A 15,625-nucleotide genomic window follows, 5' to 3' on the forward strand; every position below is an offset into this window, starting at 1 on the left:
AATAGGACTTGGGCCTATTGATTTTGATAAACATATATAACATATAGGTATTTTGATTTCTTTTGATATGCTTGGTTAGTGGGAGTTATGATTGACATTTTGTTATGTCTTATATTACAGTAATTTACTCTTAATAAAGTTATCCATTCCGATCATGTATCATTTCTTGATTTGATGATTTATTTTTCAAGTATACAGGTACATGTTACAGATATATGTTTAACATTTTATGTTATAATAATTTACAGTTTTGAGATCTCGCCATATAAAGCTTCAAGGTTATATGATGCATACTTTAAGTACGACACAGAGGCCTCATGTGAATTGAGACATAAGGCTTCTACGGAAGTGTAAGAGATTTAAAATCCCACAAAGGGTTTTCTTGAGACAATATACGTACCGGAGCCCATGTAGATTTAGCATATTTTTTATTACTCATGGAACACGTGTGCCAAACCATAGCCAGATCCTATAAATGTCGACGGTGTATTGATATTTGTAATTATGAAGGTCTTGTGTCGATAAATGATGCTACGACCCTGGTGGTTCGATAAAATTATATCCATTGGATAGGACCTTAGACTGCAATATTTATTAGTTCTTGTGGCCACTAATATGTGTCCAACTCGAGAGTCATTTTCTAAACAAATTGCTTTCTAAAATTAGAACCTAATCAATGTTGCCCAAGTGGGAGAATATTAGAACTTTTCTAACTGTGGGTTGCCACTGATTGGATTTTCCTATTGCAAAAAATAGGATGGATGTTAGATCGGTAAAGCTCAATACGGTTCAATATGATCCATCCAGCTCTTGGGCCTAGGTCTATCTGAGTAATTACTTTGGTATGATATGAAAGGTGCAAATCATGTTTTAAAGATAGTGCTGCTTGATAGGAGGGCCTAAAATAAAATTAACTCTAGAGTTAAATCTCCTCTCCATCTAGAACACCATGGCCCATATCAAAAGCTATTGGCGGTGGTTTGCCTCATCAAGAGCCACCATGCAGAACTTAGAGAGTCAGAAAAAATTCTTCGCCTACATGTGTGTACTACTATTCATCACCCTAACTAATATTCAGTTTTTTTTTTGTTTGTGGTTGCAGCCTATCTTCAAGACATTATTAATGGAACAAATAAATAGTAAGCTCTTCTATATGTTCGCATAATTTTCTAATGTCCTATTTCTCAGTATTGCAATTATAAATTTTTCTACAAATCCAACCATTAATTTTTGTAAATATATTTTAATGATCACCATCCAACCACCAATGTCACTACACACTTAGGAAGATTAATGCAGGAAGAACGAACCACCTCCATTGTCACTATCATAGAAAGAGTCATGCAATATACGTTTCATGAGGATCATACGGATGAGGTTAGAAAAGTAATATGGATTTGATCAAGGACAGCCAAAGAGTATAGGATTCCTCTAAGTACCAAAGGAAGCCGATTCAAACACTGTAGCATCCTTAGCACACGTGAAAACCCACAAGTGAAAGGAGTGGGATGCTTGACCTCTAGCTTACTGACTTATTCTCCCTCTCTTCTCGAAGCTATCATCAACAATGCTATCATCCTTAGTTTACTGTCAGTTGTTCGATACCTCGGTTCCTGGGACGAAGCTGAGAGCTATGTGGGCGGGCGTTCGTTACGCCCGGTGCGTCAGCTACGGTCATCAGTTGGATCCAAAAGAGCCTAATGTTTTTCTTTTATTATTCAAAAATCGATTTCAAAACCGAGTGAACGTTCTAATTTTTATGCAACTCCAATCGCCTCCCTGTGGATCGATCTCTTACAACCGCTATTTTTCGAGTAGGAAAGGTAAGAGTAAAATTAAATTTAAACTTTGTTTGTCGGTTCTAACAACGATCTGTCTAGCATATTTTTAGTTAGACAGGAAAGGACGAACAGAATTTTGGCGCCGTTGCCGGGGAGGCAAATCGAGAAGCAAGAACGATCGCGAAGATCAAATCGAATTTTGGATGCCCGGAGTGAACGCACTCCGGTAGTAAGTTTTTATTTTTATTAATTTTTCTTATTTTGATTATTTTAGTAGTAATTTCGTAGTTATTAAATTCTGAAATTTGAAATTCGTAATTAAAGTTTTCTAAACAAAGAAAGTAAAAAAAAAATTTAAAAAAAATTCAAGAATTCAAAAATTTAAATTCAAAATTTGAATTCTGTGATTCGAAATTTGAAATTTAAATTTAAAAAAAAGTAAAAAAAAATTAATTAAATTCAAAAAAAAATATATTATTTTTGCTAGTAATTGATAGGGTGCAATCCTCCGAGGTGATCATACCTCTATTGGGGCTCCTCACGGAGTAATCTCCAGAGCTTATTCAACGGATATTCGGAGATTGACTGACGCATAAGGATTAGTTTTAGTTTACATTCAAGTTATTCCTATATAAAAATTAAAAAAAAACAACATAAAATTTAAAAAAATAAAAAAAATAAATAAAAAATTGCTTGCTCATTTAATCAATACAACCTAATGACATTGCATAAACTTTAAAAAAAATATTGATTATTTGCTGCATTTAGTATTAAGCATTTGCATAAAGTAATTAAGGGCAAAACCCATTAAAAAGATAAGGTCGGGAAGTCATTACCTGTCCTTAGCCCAAAAATCACCACCTTGCATACTTATCCTAAGCCAAATTAAATTAAAATCAAATTAGACGTTGGCCTTAGGGCTTTCGAGCTCAATTAGGCTCTTGAAAAGAAGCGGCTGAAAGCCACTCCAGTGAGAATTTAGTAATTGGTGATGTCTAGGAAAGTTTTACAATAGTGAGAACTGTTACGGGTATTGTGGTATTGGTGTATCCCTTCTGGCACCACCACACACCCCGGGACTTTCCTGGTCACTGATTACTGGATTGCTTAACTGGTAAGCTCAAGCTTAATCTGAAAGGGAGATTAGGAGCTGTCTAATCTAGGAGAGAATTTCAGAAACTTTTTAACCTGATACATCTCTGTGCAACTAGATTTAAGAAGCTACTAAACCTCACTTAGTTCTAAGACTAATAGGGTCAAATTGTTGTGTGGTGTTAGTTGTGGTCATCTGTGTCTAGCTCTTCTCTTCTTTTAGGATTTCGTTCATTGTAGGAGTCAAATCTAATGAAGTGTTGATAATGTATGCATGGTAGAAGGTCATTAAGGGATAAGTTAACCCCATTTGATCCTAAGATTGACAGAACTTTTCATCATAACTTGCGAACTGTAAACCAACTGTCAATCTCTACAATGGGTGAACACATTAGAACTTTGAATGAGTTATTCGCACCCGCATCTACTAGTCCCCCTACTTGCATAGTATTACCAATTAATAATGCAGCCCAATTCGAGATTCGGGCTGCAACAATAAACATGTTACCCAAGTTTCATGGGTTCGAGAGTGAACAACCCTACATTCATTTAAACAAATTTTTGACAATCTGTCAAACGTTTAGAAATCAAAATTTAGATGAAGAGGGTATTAAATTAAGGTTATTTCCCATGACTTTAGAGGATCGTGCTGCTGCATGGCTGTATTCCCTAGCTTCAAATTCCATCACATCTTGGGAACAACTATCTAGGAAATTCATGGCTAAGTTCTATCCCATGGTAAAAACTGAAAAAATTAAAGATGCCATCAGAACTTTGATCGGTTATTTCAATTTCAAAAATAAACCACGCAATAGCACGTATCCTGTAGGATAGTGATTACGGGTGTCGGTCCACAGGAATTGAAGAATAAGTTATTTTTCTTTTAAAAATAAATCAACAAGAAGGATTTGCTAACTTGATTTAACTAAATCAAACTATGAGTACGGATTGAAATTTTATCAAAGTAAATAGATCTAGGGTTTGGAATCCACCACATAGCATTGCATCAAGGATTGTATTCTTAATCTTATCTTTTGGAGAGGCATGCAATTTTGGCTACAAGCCTTATAAAATAAAAGCATAAAGAGTTTTAGGAAGATCCATCTTCGGTATAGCATGAAGTGTCTACCTAAGTATGCTAATCTAGGGTGTAGCACATCTCATCTTCCTAGGCATGAATCATCTTAGACTACTTTAGCAACATGAATAGTAAATGGCATGCTCAAGGTTTAAACATCATAAAATAATTTTTCATTGAGAATGAGAATTTAAACAAACTCCAAAAAGATTAAAAGAGTAAGAACTACAATGCCCTGTTACATTGCTAGGGCTTCATCCAGCCCTAGACTAGGTGTTCAGCCGCGCATGGTGGCCGGATGTCCTTCCATCTTCAAATGAAAGCCTTCACCTCTCATTCTTCCCAGAATAACACAAACTCTTCTCTTTCCTCCCCTCTCTCTTCTTTTTTTTTTTATTTCTTTCTCTCGGCTTTCTTCTTCTTCTTCTTCACCGAAACAGGGGTTCTCCCCTGTTTTCTTTCTTCTCAACCGAGCTCTCCCTCTGGTTGCCTCATGATTCTTCCTCCTTTTATAGCTCCCCACTAAGGATTAGCCAGCGGTGGATCCTTGATTTCGTGTGAAGAGGAGGAAGAACGCATGCTTGATTGTTGGGCGGAATCCATGGGATCGGAAGCTGACCGCGGGATGGAGGCGCTGATCCGAGGGCGTCACGGGCGGCAGAAGCGGCGAAGGATCTGGTTGCCGGCTGCACCATGTGGGACTCGTGGCTGGAACGGGGGAATCGACGGGTGGCGACTCGAATCTCGGCCGTGATCCGCTGCGAGAGGAAGAAGATGAACAGTGGAGATCTGTGAACGTGCTGGGACGAGCGGCCGGTCCGGGATGGTGCGGCTGTAAACGGAAAGGAGTTGCGGGAGAGGAGGAAGAGGGCTGATGCGGAAGGTTTCACGAGCGGTTGGGGTGCGATGCGTGGGAGGTGTTGATCACGGCGTGGAGTCGGAAGTCCGGGAGAGGAGATGCCGCACGCGGTTGATGGCGGAGGAGCTTGATCTCCGCTGCTGGGGATTTGGATTTGGATGAAGACAGCATGGATGCGGTGGCACGCGGTTGCTCTGTGAGGCGGGATCAACGGGAGGAAGGTGGACGGCCCTGATGCAAGGAGGGAGGAAGAAGATGAACAGTGGGATTAGTTTTATTATTATTATTATTTTTTTAACACTGTTCATATGAACAGTGTTTTCACGGGACACTGTTCATATGAATAGTGAATCATGGATATTCAATTATTATTATTATTATTATTATTTTTGTTTTAAAATTATAAATTTTATATGAAGGCAGGTAAGGAATTGGTTGGGAATTGACTTTGGGTTTGAGGTGGGTCATGATCGTTGATTGGCGTGAACTTACTCTCGAGCCCAATGTTGTTTAAATTTAATTCAACTTCAGACCGGACTCAACAAGGCTAAAAGCAGGACCGTGACTTAATAACAAGGGTTAATCAAATATTTTTCTATATAATTATAACTTTCAATCTAACCAGGACCAAAGCCCATTGAATTATACCCTTAGCTTGATTGCAACTCCATCAGGTTAATAATTCGGGTCAACACAATCTCCTCCTTATATGTTTTCATGAAAGATTATAACCAGGAGAGAGACAAGTTTAGAGTCTGTTTTGAGAAAAGAATTATTTACCTCTTACCATATTTTAAATTCATTTCAATGTTTATTTAATTTTATGGTAAAATATATATTTATCAGTTTAAAAACATTGATAAGTGCTATGGAAAGATAACTAAATTGTAGATTATTAAGCACTTATCACACCCCCAAACCTATGTTTTGCTGGTCCTCGAGCAAAATAAAACTAGAAAAGAAGAATTTTAACTCACTTTCGCAGGCGTCGCGGTTACATTTACCATATGTAACAAGGCTTTAAACCCCTAGGTTACCCTAGTGGACGAGTTGTAGTCTCGTGAGGATTTTCAGTGAAGATATCCACAAACTTCAATAAATCATTTATTATTATTGTTATTATTAATTTCTTTTCTTTTTTTTTAATATAATAAAAGATACATAAATGATAAGAATTTCAAAGCACACATGGTTTTATTTACTAAGTCAGCCCAAATTCTAGGTTAGTATGCAATCTAAGTTAAAATCATTAAGTTTCCGTTTAGGGAGTTGTAAGACTTATTTATACTGGTGTGCTCGGTGAAATCTGGACCGTACACAAGCTAAGGGTTTGGATCTCCAAAATATTGTTAATACTAGTAGTTTCCAAGGATTGGTCGAAAAGACCTACTCACTAATTCAAAATCATCTTATCTGCAGGATTTCGAGAGTTGTGGATGTTTACTTTAGTACATCACGGGCTTTATCTGTAATATTCCAGTTTACTCGAATTTTTACAACGACGGCTTTCACACTATTGTCTTTTCGGTCAATACAATATTTTTTTTCTTTTTTTTTAAAGATATAAATTGTGCACTTTTACTCTTGTGGTGATTTCTCCGTGTAACGAGCAATCAGTCGACAACTCTCACACCAGTTGGCATAAGGTGTCGGGCATCAAGACTCCCCTACGGACTTATGCTCGGAGTCCTCATCACAAGCCCACTTGATCTTTGACAATAGGTAGCCCTTTTCGATGTTCCTGACTAAATCCATTTTTATTGATGGTTTTTTTTTTTTTGGATTAGATAAGTATGATTCATCAGGGTCCAAGGTTGCTACCATACTCTCAACATAATGTCGAGCCTAGACCTTAGAAGAGTCGGCCAGTGTATAATGAAATTCCAAAGTATTAATTAGCTTACAACTCCCTAAGAGAGACTTAATAAAAAGAACTTAAATTTATATTACTTCCCACTAGTAATTGGGCTTTTTAGATTTTATATACCTTGTGTGTTTATCATTCTCGCATAAATGTATATAAATTAGAGTTTTTTTTTAACAAAAACTTTTTTTAATAACTTTTTTTTTATTATTATTTTATGAAAATAAACACATTTTTTTTAAAAAAAATATTTTTTATTTTTTTTCTTTTTTAAAAAAAAAATGATTTTTTTTAATTATTATTTTTTATTTTTTATTATTTTTTTATTTTTTATTTTTTTTGGATGAAAATCAAGATGAATACCCCCAAACCTAAACCTAACATTGTCCTCAATGTTAAGAAATAATCTAAGAGAATTGGGTTGCCTCCCAACAAGCGCTAAGTTTATTGTCTTCAGCCAGACATAGTGAGATAGTTTTTGCATCTCCTTCTATGAGGTCATCTATTTTGTCTATCATAAAACACTCAATTTCCTTTGCGGGTTGGTCGGCCGCATTGAACACATTTAATTTTACCTTCATATTCCCAAATGATATGTTCATTACCCCTGTTCTACAATTGATGCACGCATTGGCTGTTGCTAAAAAGGGCCGCCCAAGGATAACGGAGATTTGTTTCTTAGGATTAGGTTCATGTTCCATATCAAGGACAATGAAATCTACTGGAAAATAGAATTTGTCTACCTTGACAAGAACATCTTCAATTATCCCACGTGGTGTTTTTACAGATCGATCAGCCAATTGAAGGGATACCGAGGTTGGTTTTAACTCACCTAACCCAAGTTTCTCATAAACTGAATAAGGTAAAAGGTTGACACTTGCCCCTAGATCTAAGAGTGCTCGATCAATGAAATTATTTCCTAAGACACAGGAGATCGTGGGAGCACCAGGATCTTTGAATTTTGGAGGGGTGTTGTGTTGGAGAATAGAACTCACTTGCTCAGTTAGGAAGACCTTTTTAGGCACATGTGTCCTAGATTTTCGCTTTTGTGTACAAAGGTCTTTGAGAAATTTGGCATAGGAGGGAACTTGTCTGATGGCATCAAGGAGTGGAACGTTGATCTTCACTTGTTTGAAAACCTCCATCATCTCCTCTAGTGAAGTTCCCTTTTTGCCAAATGGAGAGGGTGAAGTAAGAGCTTCAGGAAATGGGGCCTTTGGGATGTGAGTTTTGGCAGAAGGTGGACTAGGTGAAGAAGAAGAAGAAGGTTTTTCATTTGACATATTTCTATCCTCTTCTTCATCTTCCTTATTGTTGTCCTCCCCAATCTTATTGTCTACTACACGTCCACTCCTTAGGGTAGTCAAAGCATTGGCTTGTTCATGATGAATTGCATTTAGTTAATTTTCTTGAGCCATGTATTGTCCCCTAGGATTACTTAGTGGTTGGCTTGGAAGCTTTCCTTCCTCTCGCTTGTTTAGTGCATTAGCTAGTTGACCCATTTGGGATTCTAGCTTGGCGATTGATTGCGTATGAGAGTGCACTAATTGTGTAATGGTTTCCAAACCTTGAAGGGCGTTCAACACTTTCTCCTCAAAGGCTGTGTTTCTTTGGGGTGGAGGAGGAGTGTGTTGAAATTGAGTCGAGGGACGGAAGGAATGAATATTTTGTGGGGTTTGAAAATTCTGAGGGTTTGGAAAGTTTGGGGAATAAGGTTGGGCAGTATTCGAAGCTTGCTGCTTCCAAGAAAAGTTTGGATGATTTCGCCATCCCGGGTTATATGTATTGAAAAATGGGTCATTACCCTGTCTGGGTTGTGTTTGAGCAGCATTGATGTGTTCTTGCACGAGTTCGGGATATTGGGGTGCTGAGGGGCACTCATGAATAGGGTGGGATGGGCTAGAACAAATAGTACACACTTGTGCTTGGGAAGAGTTCATGTAATGCCCACCTATCATCAGTTGGTCAATCTTATGGGACAATGCATCTACCTTGCTAGACAGGTCCATAGAATGACTTATTTCACAAATGGTCCCTTTTCTTTGAGAACTCGGGGGTGCTTGACGAGAACATGAAGCATGGTGGAGGGAGTTTTCATTAAGATTTTCAAATAATTTCCATGCTTCATGCTCATTTTGAAGCATAAAAGTGCCCCCGCATGCAGCATCGATCATCTGACGGTTTCGTTCTGTCAATCCGTCATAAAAACATTGCACTAGTTGCCACTTAGGTATTTGATGATGAGGGCATTTACGGATTAGGTCCCTAAATCTCTCCCAAGTTTCATGAAATTCTTCTCCCTCAGTTTGGGAGAAGCTTGTAATAGCACGTCTAAACTGGTTCGTTCTTCCTATGGAAAAGTATTTTTTAAGGAATTCTTGTTGCATTTGATCCCAATAACGAATTGAGTTAGCTTCTAAAGAATTCAGCCATTGTTTGGCTCTATCTTTAAGGGAGAAGGGGAATAATCTAAGTTTCAAAGCATCATCAGTGAAATTCTGAATCTTGACAGTGGTGCAAATTTCAAGAAATTCATCTAGGTGTTTATATGGATCTTCATTGGTGAGCCCATAAAAAGATGGAAGCATTTGGATCACACTAGACTTTATTTCATATTGTACAGCTGCTACCTCAGGTAATCGAATGCAAGATGGGGAAGTGTAAATAGTGGGAGTAAAGTATTCCCTCAGGAGTTTGGGTTGTTCTTCAGCCATCTTAAGAGGTGGGGATGATCCTAATATTTTGATCTTAGCTCGAATGTTCCTAAGGGTTCGTTCTATTTCAGGGTCAAAAGGTAATAGGTTTTGTACTCTAGAACGACTACCGTGCATACACTAGTACTCGATCAATCAAGCATGCAATAAAAGAGAAAAGCATATCAATCCTAGTCTTTGACCTAAAATCACTAGACAGCTCCTAACTGGTTTGAAGAGGGCACCTAAGCCTCCAATCCGGTCTAATGAACCGAGTTGACCAGGTAAGCTCCCAGGTAAGTGGAGGGGTCACGATGCGTTCGCAAAGGTCCCACTTAAAACCCACTTGCCTCGAACAGATGAACTATCTCCCTTATAGGGACAAAGCTTGCCTAGACATCAACTAAGCCACAGAGCGAAATTGGTGCAACTTTCGGTGATCTTCGTCCTATTGAGCTCGAATGTCCCTAGGAGCCAACGTCTAATTGATTTTAATTAAAGATGACACTATGTGAGATTGAGTTCACCTAAGTTGGGCAAGAGTCCGGTGATGAAATCCGGCTCTTATCTTGTTGGGGTGATTGCCCTTACTATGTGCAAATTGATTTGTGTATGTGTATCAAGCAAGCATTCACAATTTTGCTATAATTAAAATCAAACAATCACCACAAAATTTCAAACCAATAATTAATTTAAATAAGAAAAGTTTAGAGGTTACCAAAGAGAATTTCCCCAGCAATTTATATATATTTTTTTTTGCAAACCTCTACAGCATTTCTTTTCCGGCAGTTCTCCTTTTGATCATCCCAAATTTTTTTTCCTCGATTCCTGATAAAATAAATAAATAAATAAATAAAAATTAGTAAGGGAGAAAAAGAAGATAAGAAAAGTAACAATAATAGAAATTTTTTTAAATTTTTTTTAAATTTTTAAATAATTTTTAATAAGAAAAATAACTATGCTAGCAATCCCCGGCAACGGCGCCAAAAATTGATCGGTTATTTCAATTTCAAAAATAAACCACGCAATAGCACGTGTAATGTCCGGGCCCAGAACCTACTAGGCCGAATAAGAAATAGGCCCAGTTAAGGGTTGGGCCCAAATTTCACTGTAGCCAGCATAATTATTATTAGGAAAAAAAAAAAAAACGAAGGGATAAGACCGACAGGGAGGGGTTACCGCACCCCCTGCTGGCAGCCGATGCCGGCGCGCCGGAGACAAGGGGGGGCGGCGGCCAGTCCCGAAGTATGGAGGAAAGGAGAGGATGGGACCTCTCAGAGGGGGGTTTCATCCTCTAAACAAATATTTAAGCCTCTACCGGCAACCCCAAATCGCAGACCCCCCTAAACACCGAACGAGAGAAAGAGAGCAAGGGAGGAAAGGAGAGAGAGAGGAGGCCGTAGATCCGGCCGGAGGAGAAGAAGAAAGCCGAGGGCTCGGCCGGAGGCTAGGGTCTCGGCGAAAACAAAAAAGAAAAGAAGAAGAAAGATGAGAGAGGGAAGAGGGGACTCCCGTGTGCGGCCGCGAGCGTCGCCGGCGCCCTGGAAGCTAGGTAAGCCCCTTCCTCCCTATCTTCTAATTTATTCAAGATAACAAAGAAAGAAACAAAGAGAGAAAGGAAGGGGAAGAAACAGGGCTCACCGCGTGCGGCCGCGAGCATCGCCGGCGTCGCTGGCCTCGGCCGCGAGCACCGCGGCGTTGCAGCCGGCTGTGAGCACCACGACCATCGCGCGGTGCGGCCGTGGGCTCAGTCGCGGGCATCCCGTGACACCGCTAGCTCTCCCGGCGCGTCTCTCCTCCGTGGGAGAAGGGAGGGCCGCCGTAGGCGCCGCCGGCCTCGGCTAGCCTCTCGAGAACTCCGTCACCCTCATCCCGAGCTCGCCTTCCTCCCTTCGCAGGAGAAGAAAGGGGGGAAGGAAAAGAGGGATCGGGAGAAGAAAAGAAAGGGTGGAGAACAGAAGAAAGAAAGGAAAAGAGAGAAGGAAAGGAAGGTTCGGGAAGAAACAGGGAAGAAAAGAAAAAGGAAAGAAAAGAAAAGAAAAGAAAAAGAAAAGGAAAAAAAAAAGAAAAGAAAAAGAAAAAGAAAAAAAAAGAAAAAAAAAAGAAAGAAAGAAAGAAAAGAAAAAGAAAAGACCCTATCGGATCAGATCTGGGTTCGGGTCCGAAACCCGTTAAGCCTAATTGACCTATATGAACCCCATCTGGTTTTAAACCGAGCCCAAAGGTTCCAAATTGGGTAAATTGAACTTGGGCTAGATCCTTGGATGGGATCCAGGCAAGTAAGTTCATAGTGTGATGAACTGAGAAATTATATAATAAATAAATGGGGAATAATGTAAACCCTATGATGTTGTTTTAGGTGATTAAGGATTTGTCACCTGGACTTGAGCAATTTGGAAAGCGAATTGAAGTAAGTAATCTACCTTAATCTTATCGTAGATCTTGTATTACGTTTTATAAGATGAACCAGTGTTTTTCATACAATTTGAATTGTATACATGATTTGTGAAGAAAGTAAGTAACTTGTTTTAATCTTGTTGTGAATCATGTATGTAAGTAGCCTGCCCTAATCTTTATGGATCATACATGAAATTTAACATGTTATGCATGTACTGTAGGCTAAGAACGATATGTGTATCTGACATGCTCTAGTTACACAAGATATGATGATATATGCTTTATATTCCGTTATGCCTACAAAATACTGGGATTACATTACATGCTAAGATATGAGTTATGAAATATGAACATGGGTGGTACATGTCAGTCACATAATTCATAGTTGTGCACATATTATGTTTTCATAGCTCTTGTGATACATGCAAAATGAATTGAATTCCATATTATGATTTTTATTAGCATGAGTGTAAAGAATGATAATGATTTGCTCTAGCGGCATATTGCTTGTAAAGGGGTACCTAAGAACTCCTATTGCTACGGGCCGAATGCAACTGAGCCGGCCTTGCCAGTGGCCGATAATGACTGAGCCAGCCCCGCCAGTGGCCGACTAATAACTGAGCAGGCCCCGCCAGTGACCAATAATGAATTCGCCGTAGCATCTATGAGGTACTACCTATACGAAGCATTATTTACTCTTAAGAGCTACTAACCCAATGTAACTGAGCCGGCCTTGCCAGTGGCCGAGAATGACTGAGCCAGCCCCGCCAGTGGCTGCCTAATAACTGAGCCGGTCTCGCCAGTGGCCAAGAATGACTTCGCAGTAGCATTTAAGAGCACGACCACGGCATGCCGGGGGCACGGTTTCATATGCATACTTTATGAAAATGATATTTGAAGCATGATCATGAGGCTCATTTCAGAGCCTGGGTATATGAGGCGGGTGCTTCCAAATCCTGCAGATGCGTTTTTGGGGAGAAGCAAAATCGGTGAGGGGTGAAGGACGCTTGCGTGAAGCCCCGGAACCGGCCAACATCTGGCAGGGGAGCCCCGTGTTTCCCCCTCATGTGGGCCCGATAGTCACGTGCCCTGCGCAGGCGGGCCGTGACATTTATGAACGTGCTTCGCCAAAGCATACATTGTTTTACAACGGGTTTTTTTGAATATATCCTTATGAAAATTCTGTTTGACTGAAAATACTGCTTTGTTTTCGAAGCATACATATTTTGCCATGATAAATTGTGAGATAATACGCATGTCAGCTTCTCAAACCCTGATATATATGTTTAGCCTACTAGTCGATCCGGTAAGATTATGTATGATTACTTACTGAGCCGTGTAGCTCATATCCGTTCGTTTACTTTTTCTTTCAGATCCTTACCACTGATAGCTGCCAGAGACACGTTAGTTTGGTATCAGGGCTTCTTTCTTTTGGGGTAAAGCAAGTATACTTTTGTGTACATAAACTACATAGAAGCTCTGTATTTGGGTACTGACCAGCATGTTGTACTAAGAATGCTTTCATATGAAAAGATTTGGTTGGTTTGACTACCCTGTTACCCAGGTATGAGGCTGCGTGCTATTGTGGGCGGTAGTCGGCAATAGCACGGCCGTGTCACGGATCCGGATCCGGGGCGTGACATTTCGTGGTATCAGAGCAATAGGTTAACCATGAGTAAAAATTTTAAGCTTTAATAAGGAAATGGGTAGTTAAGTCTCATTTAGTGAGATTCCGCATAACCGGAAAGGAAAGAAAAGATTTTATTGGTCGTATCATCGGTCAGTCACGAAAATTGCTTGACACAAATATTTTGATAGGTGATAATGAGCAACAAAAAGAAAGAAGCTAGGGCTAATACAAAGCCATTCTAGGGGCATGATTGTGACAGGTATGGTATTAGAGCTTAAGATTTAAGACTACTAAGGATTTTGGTGTTTTGAATCAGAATGCTAACGAGCCATGCCAAAATAAGAAAAAGCTATTTTGGAGATTTCTCGACGGAGTAATTTGTATTTTGGATTATGATTAAATTAGATTTTGACTGATGTTAAGTGGAGTACTAGCTATGGAATATTAAAGTACAGTGCGTATCAATATATATGTGATTTTGAAAGTTTAACTTGATACTGAGTATTGTGGATGATACTTCTAGTTTGAAGTTAATTATTTTGATGACAAGATAGGGTTTATTCATAAGTTGTTTAATGCTTGGACAAGGAAAGGTTTTATATTCTTCGGGGATGAAATTTGTATGACAATTATGCATGAAACTATTATATAGAAAGAAAGTATATTTGAGAATGAGATTTAAGAGTTTCTCCTTGTTTACTTGGAATGTGAAATATTAGATCACCTACCAAAAGAATCAAATCTGAAAATGTTAGACCTTATTCTTTTAATAAGATCTAATGATGAAACTGTATTGATGAATAGAATTATTGAAAAATTTGAATTAGAATTCTAATGGAGAAAAGTGTTGTTGATTCTCTGAATAATCTGGAGATAGCTATATAATTTCACCAGTGAGTTTTTTCTATTGTTGGCAACTCCTGGGAGATTTTGAGCATCTTAAATTTAGTATTAACGGATTGATGGTTCCTTAGGGCTTAGACCTGGAATGGCCCCTACACCTAGCTATAACATTTTCAATCTTTCTCTTCGAAAGGGGTTTGAGGTTTTGCTAGGATAAAGGTTGATCATTAAATTGTAGGCAAAGTTAAGAGAAGAAAGAGGATTATAGATTATGAAAAGTATTTGATGCTAATGCTCTCACCTATTTCTATTAACCCGATTACGACCGTTGTGTGGACTTAATCGAGAGCAATTAATTTCTTGGGCCAAGAATCATAGCATTTAAAATCTAAGGTTGGAAGATTAGTCCTCTTTTGAAAGAGATCAAAGAACTCCTACGTGTCATAGATGGAAAGGTTCAAGTTTTGAGATGCCATGACTTTGTATGTCAAAATCTTATCAGTAGGTACTCCGACAGAGAGACTAACTGAGATCTCGAGGATGACTCAATGGTTGACTACTTTTAAAAACCAGAACCTAAGGTATGTTTAATTTCGAGGACGAAATTTATTTTAAGGGGGGTAGGATGTAATGTCCGGGCCCAGAACCTACTAGGCCCAATAAGAAATAGGCCCAGTTAAGGGTTGGGCCCAAATTTCACTGTAGCCAGCATAATTATTATCAGGAAAAAAAAAAAAAAAAACGAAGGGATAAGACCGACAGGGAGGGGTTACCGCACCCCCTGCTGGCAGCCGATGCCGGCGCGCCGGAGACAAGGGGGGGCGGCGGCCAGTCCCGAAGTATGGAGGAAAGGAGAGGATGGGACCTCTCAGAGGGGGGTTTCATCCTCTAAACAAATATTTAAGCCTCTACCGGCAACCCCAAATCGCAGACCCCCCTAAACACCGAACGAGAGAAAGAGAGCAAGGGAGGAAAGGAGAGAGAGAGGAGGCCGTAGATCCGGCCGGAGGAGAAGAAGAAAGCCGAGGGCTCGGCCGGAGGCTAGGGTCTCGGCGAAAACAAAAAAGAAAAGAAGAAGAAAGATGAGAGAGGGAAGAGGGGACTCCCGTGTGCGGCCGCGAGCGTCGCCGGCGCCCTGGAAGCTAGGTAAGCCCCTTCCTCCCTATCTTCTAATTTATTCAAGATAACAAAGAAAGAAACAAAGAGAGAAAGGAAGGGGAAGAAACAGGGCTCACCGCGTGCGGCCGCGAGCATCGCCGGCGTCGCTGGCCTCGGCCGCGAGCACCGCGGCGTTGCAGCCGGCTGTGAGCACCACGACCATCGCGCGGTGCGGCCGTGGGCTCAGTCGCGGGCATCCCGTGACACCGCTAGCTCTCCCGGCGCGTCTC

General features: G+C 39.8%; 1 non-coding gene across 1 annotated transcript; it reads left to right on the forward strand.

The window, feature by feature from the left end:
- The first annotated feature begins 8,906 nt into the window (after nucleotides 1-8,906).
- On the forward strand, nucleotides 8,907-9,012 carry LOC149751617 (small nucleolar RNA R71). Its single transcript, XR_016397930.1, has one exon. It is a non-coding gene; the product is annotated as a small nucleolar RNA R71 (small nucleolar RNA).
- The last annotated feature ends 6,613 nt before the right edge of the window (nucleotides 9,013-15,625 follow it).

The sequence above is a fragment of the Phoenix dactylifera genome, chromosome 11, assembly GCF_051530095.1.
Source record: "Phoenix dactylifera cultivar Ajwa chromosome 11, Ajwa_hap1_PhDact_Kaust_v1.1, whole genome shotgun sequence".
Classification (NCBI taxonomy): Eukaryota; Viridiplantae; Streptophyta; class Magnoliopsida; order Arecales; family Arecaceae; genus Phoenix; species Phoenix dactylifera.